At 39.3% G+C, this 11,498-nt stretch overlaps 2 pseudogenes; both read right to left on the reverse strand.

The window, feature by feature from the left end:
• Positions 1-2,095, reverse strand: part of LOC149187360 (CBL-interacting protein kinase 32 pseudogene) — a 3,207-nt pseudogene extending 1,112 nt beyond the window's left edge.
• A 483-nt stretch (positions 2,096-2,578) lies between these two features.
• On the reverse strand, positions 2,579-8,078 carry LOC149187361 (CBL-interacting serine/threonine-protein kinase 26 pseudogene; annotated as a pseudogene).
• Positions 8,079-11,498: the final 3,420 nt, after the last annotated feature.

Here is an 11,498-nt window from a genome sequence, read left to right on the forward strand (position 1 = left end):
AAGTCAGAGCATATAATTATGAATTCTGAGTGATTGCATACAACAAAACCTAAAATAACATAAAGTATAACACATCATCACTACATTTGACCATGACAATCCTTCGAGAATCTTGAGATGAGAATAACTCTGTTTTACTATTACTGTCAAAAAGTCTTACAATGGCCCAAAACAACACTGTTTTCTATAAAGTATCCAACCCTTTTTACATCTAACCTTGCCCATATATAGGCAAGCAAACTAAAACACCTCGAGCTTCCTCCTCCAGCATGAGGGGAGCCTCGAAGGTGGCTATTAACTATTCCTACATGCTACTAACTAATGCATTAATTACAAACATGCTGAACTATAATTACACACAATCCTAATCAAACTAAAATACTAATTTCATTCTCCTCGTATACTTGATACTTTCTTGAATGCTTTGGCAGCTGTCCTCCTTCAATTAATCTGATATGGCTGAGTTACGGATGCAATGAATGCTGACTTGGGATGCTTGAAAGCGCTGATGGCTCATTTAATGACCAGAAAGTGTGCTCCTATTATAATGGTCTATGTCTCCCAACCTTCTCCGAAAGTGTAGCAACATGTTCCCAAATCATTTAACAACCCCAGGCATGAAGTACTACCATGTTTTTGAATGTACTGTAGGTGGCATAGACAGATGTCTCTCTTTCACAACTCCTGCTCACAGTATTACACTAGCTGCTCTGTGCTTTTTAAAATCATCACCTACAGCAGTTTCGTAGCGCGCTACGAAACTGCTGTGTGATTTAAAAACACAGTCCCCCTCACTGGTTTTCTGCTAACACTGTGCTACATTTATTAATGATCTTCCTCATTCCAACAAATGAACAACAATTTGCAAATAATCCTGTTTAGCTGCCAGGCTTCAATGTCAATAGCTTTTCCTAAAAACAAACTCAAACAGCATGCCCGGATTCCTCTGCTTTCTGGAGATACTTTTAGGCCTGCCGAAAGGTTCTTGTAAAACTTGTGAAATTCCAAGGTATCACCTCCAGCCTTGCGGACTTCAACCATAAAAAGAGAAGGAGCTACTTCAAATACCTCTGTAGCTACATTCAAATGACCCTTTCTTCCAGTCTTTGAACCTTGCATCTTCATCTTGTAATTTCTCTTTTACACATTGAATCCAAGAGGCTTTGCAGCTTCCTCAATTTTTGATACTATCTCGTTTGCAGGGCGTTTAGATGCAAACCTCGTTTCTCACTTAACCATACCCATGTCCATTTCAAAGAGATTGCCAAGATTGAGACCCTGGAACATGGAGATAAGTTCAAATGCATTCATCACCTCTGGTTTTGTTTCCCTTTTTTTTTTTTGTAACAAGATGTTCTTCTGAACCATTGAAAACAGCATCAACATCATCCAGATTTACATCTTCTTCTTCATTAAACTTGGGTGGCTTATAACCTTTCTTGAACCATTCATTGTCTAAAATCTCAGGTACTGTAATTCGTGTCTTAGGGTTTGGGTCCAAAATCCTTGTAATTAATTTCTTTGCACCAGAAGAAAACCATGAAGGGCACGTAAAATCTGCTTTATATATCTTTTTATACAATGTCATAAGGTTTGGATCATCAAAAGGCAAGTAACCTGCTATTAAAACAAATAGGATGACACCACATGACCACAAGTCTGCAGTTGCCCCATCGTAACCTTTATCATTGATGACCTCAGGAGCAACATAATTGGGTGTTCCACAAGTAGTGTGAAGCAAACCGTCATCCCTGACTTGTTGAGACAGTGCACTTAGGCCAAAATCTGATACTTTAAGATTTCCATATGTATCCAGAAGCAAATTTTCTGGCTTCAAGTCCCTATAGTAGACACCCCTACTATGGCAGTAATCAACAGCATTAATAAGCTGCTAGAAGTATCTCCTTGCTTCATCTTCCTTCAACCTTACATGGTTAACTATTTTGTCAAAGAGCTCGCCTCCAGATATAAACTCAAGTATAATGTAAATTCTTGTCTTACTGGCCATAACCTCATACAGCTGGACAACATTTGGATGCTTAATCAACTTCATGGTTGATATTTCCCGTTTTATCTGATAGTTAACCCGTTGAATAGTATTGTCTTCATCCCAATAATAAGAATTAGATTCCTGTATTCCCCATCTTTATATTGTGAGTCATCATCTGCTTGCCCATCCATCATCCTTCAGGTATAAGAAATCCAGCTTGCAGACACTCTGTTCAAACAACCACATGACAATCAACTTTCATACACAACAACACATTAATTCATCAGGCGCTCTCGACCTCCCTCATTCACCGGTACCATGATATGCTCCATTCAATGCATATAACAACCACAGGTCCACAACGATTATACCAACAACCGACAGTAAACACAAAGTAATCAAATCGACCTCAATCCGTCAACAACTCTCTGGTATTCAACTGACATTTAGGGAATCGACCACCTATTATGTGGAGCGGTTTACATTACAGGCTACCCAAATTGCTATGCTTCTGACTTTTGTATTACATATTTAGCATATTGATTTAACCTTTTTGCTACAGGTGCACAAAGAAATCAATAGTCCAATCTATAAATCCTCCATGCTATTATGTCCTCGAGCGCGGGTTCCAGCAACTGCTTCACTTGAAACAAGGTTGTCATTCCTATAAAATAGTTTCTCTGGCGTGCTTCCAATAAAAGCCGATAATTTGGGAAGCTGAAAACAGAATTGATACGCATTTTGATCATTTTCCTGGAAACATAATTGCCAGATGTCTCATTATAACAACAGTGACTATTGATCACCACTGCCACCTGTTTGCGTAGAAAAAGAGGTCTTATGAAGCTAGGCCACGATGATAATGAGCTACGTTTGTTTCATCAAACACTTGCGCCCATACATTAAGCTATTCCATGAATTTTGCCACGGGACCAAAAGACGTGTCTCTTCATAGACTCTAATAATCCCGAAGACAAATCTTCCAAAATTGATTCAACCTTCATATTGATAAGGTTCTGGCTTTTAGCTTCCTCGACCTTCGACATGAACACTTTCAGAACTGCATTCTTCATATCTGCCTTCGCCTCCTCCATATGGATATTGTCGGACAAAATGATACAAGTAATGCAGCGGCCTTAGCTCTTGGAAATCCCATTGTCCTTCTACAACTTTTCGCTCTGTTTGCCTTTGATAACGCGGGTTCAATCCTCCATAATAGTGTAAGAGGCTCGAAAACATATGACGAAGGTCCAAAGCTATCAGACATAACTCAAATATTTTTGCATGATAAGTTACAACAGATGGTCTGTCCATTTTAGAAGCGACAACTGCTAGCATTTCAAAAATGGCTGAAACAGAAGCTTCTCCATTCTCTACAGCCTTTCCATAAATTCTAACAATCGGATGAAGCAAAAGCCGCACTGAGATCTTTTCAGACATGAGAATGCAGATTGAAGCAGCCTTTGTGCATACTGTTGAACCTGAGTTAGTAGTAAATTGTGAATGCAACACTAAAAGACCAACAATTTCTTCCAAGTATGGATTCAAGAACCCGCCCAGCTTCTGCACAATTACTTCTAAAACACTAAGAACAGAGATCAAAAAGGCTCCCCCAGAAGCTGTGTTCCCTTCAAAGTCTGCCATCTTAGACACTGTTGCCTCTTTATATGAAGACAAGCAAACCCGCCATGTCTTCTTAAGGATATATTTAATAATGTGAGGAAGATGAGCCAATACTTGTGGCCCAAGTTCAGTAACAAAAGAAGCTATGCAATGCAAGCAACCTGAGGAAAGGGCTACATCATTTGCTGTGAGATTTGCAACAACAGGACTAAGACAGTCACTAAAGGTACTGGGAAAGTTCCCTACAAATTTCTTTGCCAGGACATCTAATGTGGCAACTGCTGCAATTTTTGCTCTCACAGAGGAATCTTCTGGGGATCTCACAAATAACAGTATTTAAGGTGACAAATCATTCTTCAACCATTATGTGAACATTGAAATGATAGACTAAGAGGAAACAGAATAAGCAACCGGTGTATTAGAAAAGGCAGCAAAGCCTTGAGCCACTTCTCCATTACCACCTTGATTTATATTGCTGATGTAGTTCCAGTTAATAATTCACTTTAATCATTTGCTTCCATCCTTCTCATGCATTTGAATACAAGGTTTAACCCCTGAAGTCTGGGCCTTCAATGAAAACTCGAACAAATCCCCAGTTTCGTAGCACGCTACGAAACCACTCAAACAGGTAGCGCTGCGAAACTGCTGAAAAGAATTCAGGCGCTGCGAAAACACCCACTCTTTAAGCCAGGCTAAAAATTTTTAACTACAGCATTTTCAGTGATAACAGTGGCTCCACTTGGGATAGTGTGCCCTTGTGGTGCGCTAAGAACATGCAGCTCCAGTGTCTTATCCATTTGTGACAAACAAAAATTTGCTTGACAAGCATGACTGTAGGAGAAAGAAACTACTGCTACTGAAAAATAAATGCTCAGCCAACTTTGAGCTTATTTGCAATTTACCTACCTACCTACCCTAACCATTTCAACTTCTTCAGCTCAATCAATATGAAACTTCCAATGCAGCCAATCATTAGCCTCATCTGATATTTGATTTCTTTGACTGTCCCGGAGTTCAGGGCCGATGTGATAGTGTGATGACCGCTGCCACTGAAATTGTCTCTGACTGTATCGGATTTCGGATCCAATGTGATAGTGTAAAGACCACTGCCACTGAAATAGTCTCTGGTCTTCATAGGAAAACTGAAACACTGGAGAGTAAAACTCTTCCATGTAATCAGCTATAGGATCCCAAAACACATGATCAGCTTGTCCTTCCTTGAAACTTTCAAGCTGTGCAAACTGATCTTCAATCTCAGTGTTCAGTTCCTCAATCATGAAAGAGAGAGGAAGCAGCTCCTTGCGCTCTGTAACAGGAAACTTTTGAGAATAATAATCATGATCATGAAAATTGTATGCCTGAATTTGTCCTTCTAAACCTTCAATTTCTTTCTCAATGTCTTTGGCAAATTCATCAAAAAATTTCATCTTATCCTCTGACTTGCAGTCAAAGGATTTCAGATATGAGGACAGGGACAAAGAAAAAGATTCATCTGTTTCTTCTTTATTATGATCATCATTCCACTGTTTAAAACCTTCAAATGAAGGAGAGTTTACTTCCACCTCTGACCTATCTATCCATTCCTCCAAGAACATAAGCCAAAAGTCTGGCAATGACTTAATGGACTTGGCAGGCAAGCATTCAACCCACTGTTTGCATTTCCCTTGGAGTGAATCATAAAATAACCTTATGCAAACATCCTCATGTTTAACTCTAAGAAGCTCAGCAAAATGACAGAAATCTGAAATATGATCCAAGGTTAAACTCAAATCTTCACCGTTAAATTTTGGACCATTCCTTAGAAAGTATGCATCCTTGGGAAAATGGTTTGGGAAACCATGAAATCCTGAGAAATCTATGCATGCATACCTTGAACAAAGGAGGGCAGCTTCTGGGTCTTTCATAACTCCAGTGGAATCACCATGAATATATAACTTTGAATTCTTCAACAATGGAGTCGCCAAGGTAGTTTTGCAGCCTTGAAAATCATTTGAACTCCTGCTACCTTCAGAAATTCAATCTTAAGCTCCCGGCAGACGCACCAAAATGTTATCACAAAATCACAACCGAGGGCTGCAATCAAGCATGATTTCGTGTAACTATTTCAACCAATCTTTAGACCAAAGATTAGCCTCTTTGATCAGAGAGGGCTCTCTCACAATTCTTGATAAAATACTTCAAACACTAGATGGCTAACTCTTTATTCACTTATGAAAGCATAACTGGTTGGAAACACATCAAACTGGCTCTCATTGGGCTATGGAGTCTATAATATCAAGTAAACAAGGAAAACACAGTGACCTCATGGAAATCAAGGCTCTTAGCATTACATGTCAAACATATTCCACCAACACATAGCTTGCTGTATACACAGGAAGTCAGAGCATATAATTATGAATTCTGAGTGATTGCATACAACAAAACCATAAAATAACATAAAGTATAACACATCATCACTACATTTGACCATGACAATCCTTCGAGAATCTTGAGAAGAGAATAACTCTGTTTTACTATTACTGTCAAAAAGGTCTTACAATGGCCCAAAACAACACTGTTTTTCTATAAAGTATCCAACCCTTTTTACATCTAACCTTGGCCCATATATAGGCAAGCAAACTAAAACACCTCGAGCTTCCTCCTCCAGCATGAGGGGAGCCTCGAAGGTGGCTATTAACTATTCCTACATGCTACTAACTAATGCATTAATTACAAACATGCTGAACTATAATTACACACAATCCTAATCAAACTAAAATACTAATTTCATTCTCCTCGTATACTTGATACTTTCTTGAATGCTTTGGCAGCTGTCCTCCTTCAATTAATCTGATATGGCTGAGTTACGGATGCAATGAATGCTGACTTGGGATGCTTGAAAGCGCTGATGGCTCATTTAATGACCAGAAAGTGTGCTCCTATTATAATGGTCTATGTCTCCCAACCTTCTCCGAAAGTGTAGCAACATGTTCCCAAATCATTTAACAACCCCAGGTATGAAGTACTACCATGTTTTTGAATGTACTGTAGGTGGCATAGACAGATGTCTCTCTTTCACAACTCCTGCTCACAGTATTACACTAGCTGCTCTGTGCTTTTTAAAATCATCACCTACAGCAGTTTCGTAGCGCGCTACGAAACTGCTGTGTGATTTAAAAACACAGTCCCCCTCACTGGTTTTCTGCTAACACTGTGCTACATTTATTAATGATCTTCCTCATTCCAACAAATGAACAACAATTTGCAAATAATCCTGTTTAGCTGCCAGGCTTCAATGTCAATAGCTTTTCCTAAAAACAAACTCAAACAGCATGCCCGGATTCCTCTGCTTTCTGGAGATACTTTTAGGCCTGCCGAAAGGTTCTTGTAAAACTTGTGAAATTCCAAGGTATCACCTCCAGCCTTGCGGACTTCAACCATAAAAAGAGAAGGAGCTACTTCAAATACCTCTGTAGCTACATTCAAATGACCCTTTCTTCCAGTCTTTGAACCTTGCATCTTCATCTTGTAATTTCTCTTTTACACATTGAATCCAAGAGGCTTTGCAGCTTCCTCAATTTTTGATACTATCTCGTTTGCAGGGCGTTTAGATGCAAACCTCGTTTCTCACTTAACCATACCCATGTCCATTTCAAAGAGATTGCCAAGATTGAGACCCTGGAACATGGAGATAAGTTCAAATGCATTCATCACCTCTGGTTTTGTTTCCCTTTTTTTTTTTTGTAACAAGATGTTCTTCTGAACCATTGAAAATAGCATCAACATCATCCAGATTTACATCTTCTTCTTCATTAAACTTGGGTGGCTTATAACCTTTCTTGAACCATTCATTGTCTAAAATCTCAGGTACTGTAATTCGTGTCTTAGGGTTTGGGTCCAAAATCCTTGTAATTAATTTCTTTGCACCAGAAGAAAACCATGAAGGGCACGTAAAATCTGCTTTATATATCTTTTTATACAATGTCATAAGGTTTGGATCATCAAAAGGCAAGTAACCTGCTATTAAAACAAATAGGATGACACCACATGACCACAAGTCTGCAGTTGCCCCATCGTAACCTTTATCATTGATGACCTCAGGAGCAACATAATTGGGTGTTCCACAAGTAGTGTGAAGCAAACCGTCATCCCTGACTTGTTGAGACAGTGCACTTAGGCCAAAATCTGATACTTTAAGATTTCCATATGTATCCAGAAGCAAATTTTCTGGCTTCAAGTCCCTATAGTAGACACCCCTACTATGGCAGTAATCAACAGCATTAATAAGCTGCTGGAAGTATCTCCTTGCTTCATCTTCCTTCAACCTTACATGGTTAACTATTTTGTCAAAGAGCTCGCCTCCAGATATAAACTCAAGTATAATGTAAATTCTTGTCTTACTGGCCATAACCTCATACAGCTGGACAACATTTGGATGCTTAATCAACTTCATGGTTGATATTTCCCGTTTTATCTGATAGTTAACCCGTTGAATAGTATTGTCTTCATCCCAATAATAAGAATTAGATTCCTGTATTCCCCATCTTTATATTGTGAGTCATCATCTGCTTGCCCATCCATCATCCTTCAGGTATAAGAAATCCAGCTTGCAGACACTCTGTTCAAACAACCACATGACAATCAACTTTCATACACAACAACACATTAATTCATCAGGCGCTCTCGACCTCCCTCATTCACCGGTACCATGATATGCTCCATTCAATGCATATAACAACCACAGGTCCACAACGATTATACCAACAACCGACAGTAAACACAAAGTAATCAAATCGACCTCAATCCGTCAACAACTCTCTGGTATTCAACTGACATTTAGGGAATCGACCACCTATTATGTAGAGCGGTTTACATTACAGGCTACCCAAATTGCTATGCTTCTGACTTTTGTATTACATATTTAGCATATTGATTTAACCTTTTTGCTACAGGTGCACAAAGAAATCAATAGTCCAATCTGTAAATCCTCCATGCTATTATGTCCTCGAGCGCGGGTTCCAGCAACTGCTTCACTTGAAACAAGGTTGTCATTCCTATAAAATAGTTTCTCTGGCGTGCTTCCAATAAAAGCCGATAATTTGGGAAGCTGAAAACAGAATTGATACGCATTTTGATCATTTTCCTGGAAACATAATTGCCAGATGTCTCATTATAACAACAGTGACTATTGATCACCCCTGCCACCTGTTTGCGTAGAAAAAGAGGTCTTATGATGCTAGGCCACGATGATAATGAGCTACGTCTGTTTCATCAAACACTTGCGCCCATACATTAAGCTATTCCATGAATTTGCCACGGGACCAAAAGACGTGTCTCTTCATAGACTCTAATAATCCCGAAGACAAATCTTCCAAAATTGATTCAACCTTCATATTGATAAGGTTCTGGCTTTTAGCTTCCTCGACCTTCGACATGAACACTTTCAGAACTGCATTCTTCATATCTGCCTTCGCCTCCTCCATATGGATATTGTCGGACAAAATGATACAAGTAATGCAGCGGCCTTAGCTCTTGGAAATCCCATTGTCCTTCTACAACTTTTCGCTCTGTTTGCCTTTGATAACGCGGGTTCAATCCTCCATAATAGTGTAAGAGGCTCGAAAACATATGACGAAGGTCCAAAGCTATCAGACATAACTCAAATATTTTTGCATGATAAGTTACAACAGATGGTCTGTCCATTTTAGAAGCGACAACTGCTAGCATTTCAAAAATGGCTGAAACAGAAGCTTCTCCATTCTCTACAGCCTTTCCATAAATTCTAACAATCGGATCAAGCAAAAGCCACACTGAGATCTTTTCAGACATGAGAATGCAGATTGAAGCAGCCTTTGTGCATACTGTTGAACCTGAGTCAGTAGTAAATTGTGAATGCAACACTAAAAGACCAACAATTTCTTCCAAGTATGGATTCAAGAACCCGCCCAGCTTCTGCACAATTACTTCTAAAACACTAAGAACAGAGATCAAAAAGGCTCCCCCAGAAGCTGTGTTCCCTTCAAAGTCTGCCATCTTAGACACTGTTGCCTCTTTATATGAAGACAAGCAAACCCGCCATGTCTTCTTAAGGATATATTTAATAATGTGAGGAAGATGAGCCAATACTTGTGGCCCAAGTTCAGTAACAAAAGAAGCTATGCAATGCAAGCAACCTGAGGAAAGGGCTACATCATTTGCTGTGAGATTTGCAACAACAGGACTAAGACAGTCACTAAAGGTACTGGGAAAGTTCCCTACAAATTTCTTTGCCAGGACATCTAATGTGGCAACTGCTGCAATTTTTGCTCTCACAGAGGAATCTTCTGGGGATCTCACAAATAACAGTATTTAAGGTGACAAATCATTCTTCAACCATTATGTGAACATTGAAATGATAGACTAAGAGGAAACAGAATAAGCAACCGGTGTATTAGAAAAGGCAGCAAAGCCTTGAGCCACTTCTCCATTACCACCTTGATTTATATTGCTGATGTAGTTCCAGTTAATAATTCACTTTAATCATTTGCTTCCATCCTTCTCATGCATTTGAATACAAGGTTTAACCCCTGAAGTCTGGGCCTTCAATGAAAACTCGAACAAATCCCCAGTTTCGTAGCACGCTACGAAACCACTCAAACAGGTAGCGCTGCGAAACTGCTGAAAAGAATTCAGGCGCTGCGAAAACACCCACTCTTTAAGCCAGGCTAAAAATTTTTAACTACAGCATTTTCAGTGATAACACATGTATTAAGCACAAATCAATGACTCCACCGTACAAAAGTGCCAAATGGTAGTCCACTCATTCATACGTTAACATATAAATAACATCAGCTGTATATTACTCTAAGAATGCAAGCAGAAACTAGTCAAGAGATAAAAGTACCATTTATGACTGATTTTAAACTTACAGACTTTAAGCAATAATGATCTATTTCTACTTGCTTCTAATGCCTACTAAGAGTACAGAAGTGCAACATCAGTAGCAGGTATTAAAATGCAAACATAAATAAATCTTGATCCGTCCATTCATCAAAAACCCCCTCCGAGGGTGCAAAAGTGCATGTTCTGAGGACAAGTTTTTTGACAAAATTTCGGACCCTTCTCCAATGCAACGAGAAGGGTTAAATACTAGTAACCGACTAATTTTACTTTACACAAATTCAGGGAACGGCTTCAAATGACCGCCCTTTTACTAAAAACAAATTTATTTCTAAACACTGAATCTAATTTCTAACCGTTTCTGTATCTGCTCCTTAGTGCTGTAAGCAATGCGCTGTTCACCCTGAAAGAGTCGGCTGGTTTTCCTTTCCTTTTGTTCGAGCTTGAAAATTAGAAACAACAAGTGCTGGCACCTCTTTCTGTTAGATTAGAAGATATTTTCGAAAACCTTTCTCTAGCTGGGTGTATTCGCTGTGCGCACACTTAGTACAACCCAGTTTCTTTTCAAACTGATTTTGCTGTTGCTATTTCGCTTTCTGGTCATGTGAATGACTCAATGAGTTAGAAGTCGCACTGTATGGACAATCCCCTGTTTCAAGAACTGTTTCCGTTCTTTGTTCCAGGCTTTTCTGGAGCGTCTTTCCTCTCTTGCACTTCTTTCTCTGCTTTACCAAGTCTGAGCTTCAGCATTTTTTGTAAACACGCTGCTTTTGTGCGCCTTTGACTCTGAGTCTTGGACAATCTATTTTCATCAGTGCCTGTTGGGCGATACTCTGGAATCCGCGGTTCTGCTGCATGCGGCATCCAATTGCAGAGGCATCTTCTCTCTGTTGTCTTATTGGCGCTCTTCCTTTCTCCTTAGATGTTTCCTGCATATAGATTTATATCAGTTGCATGTCTTGCAGTTTACGCAAAGAAGAAGGGAAATGACGAAAAGATTGACATGAAAGAATTAAATTCTAATGAA

This window comes from Pinus tabuliformis, chromosome 3_1, assembly GCF_031772625.1.
Source record: "Pinus tabuliformis cultivar Carrire ecotype Pingquan chromosome 3_1, CPIR1, whole genome shotgun sequence".
Classification (NCBI taxonomy): Eukaryota; Viridiplantae; Streptophyta; class Pinopsida; order Pinales; family Pinaceae; genus Pinus; species Pinus tabuliformis.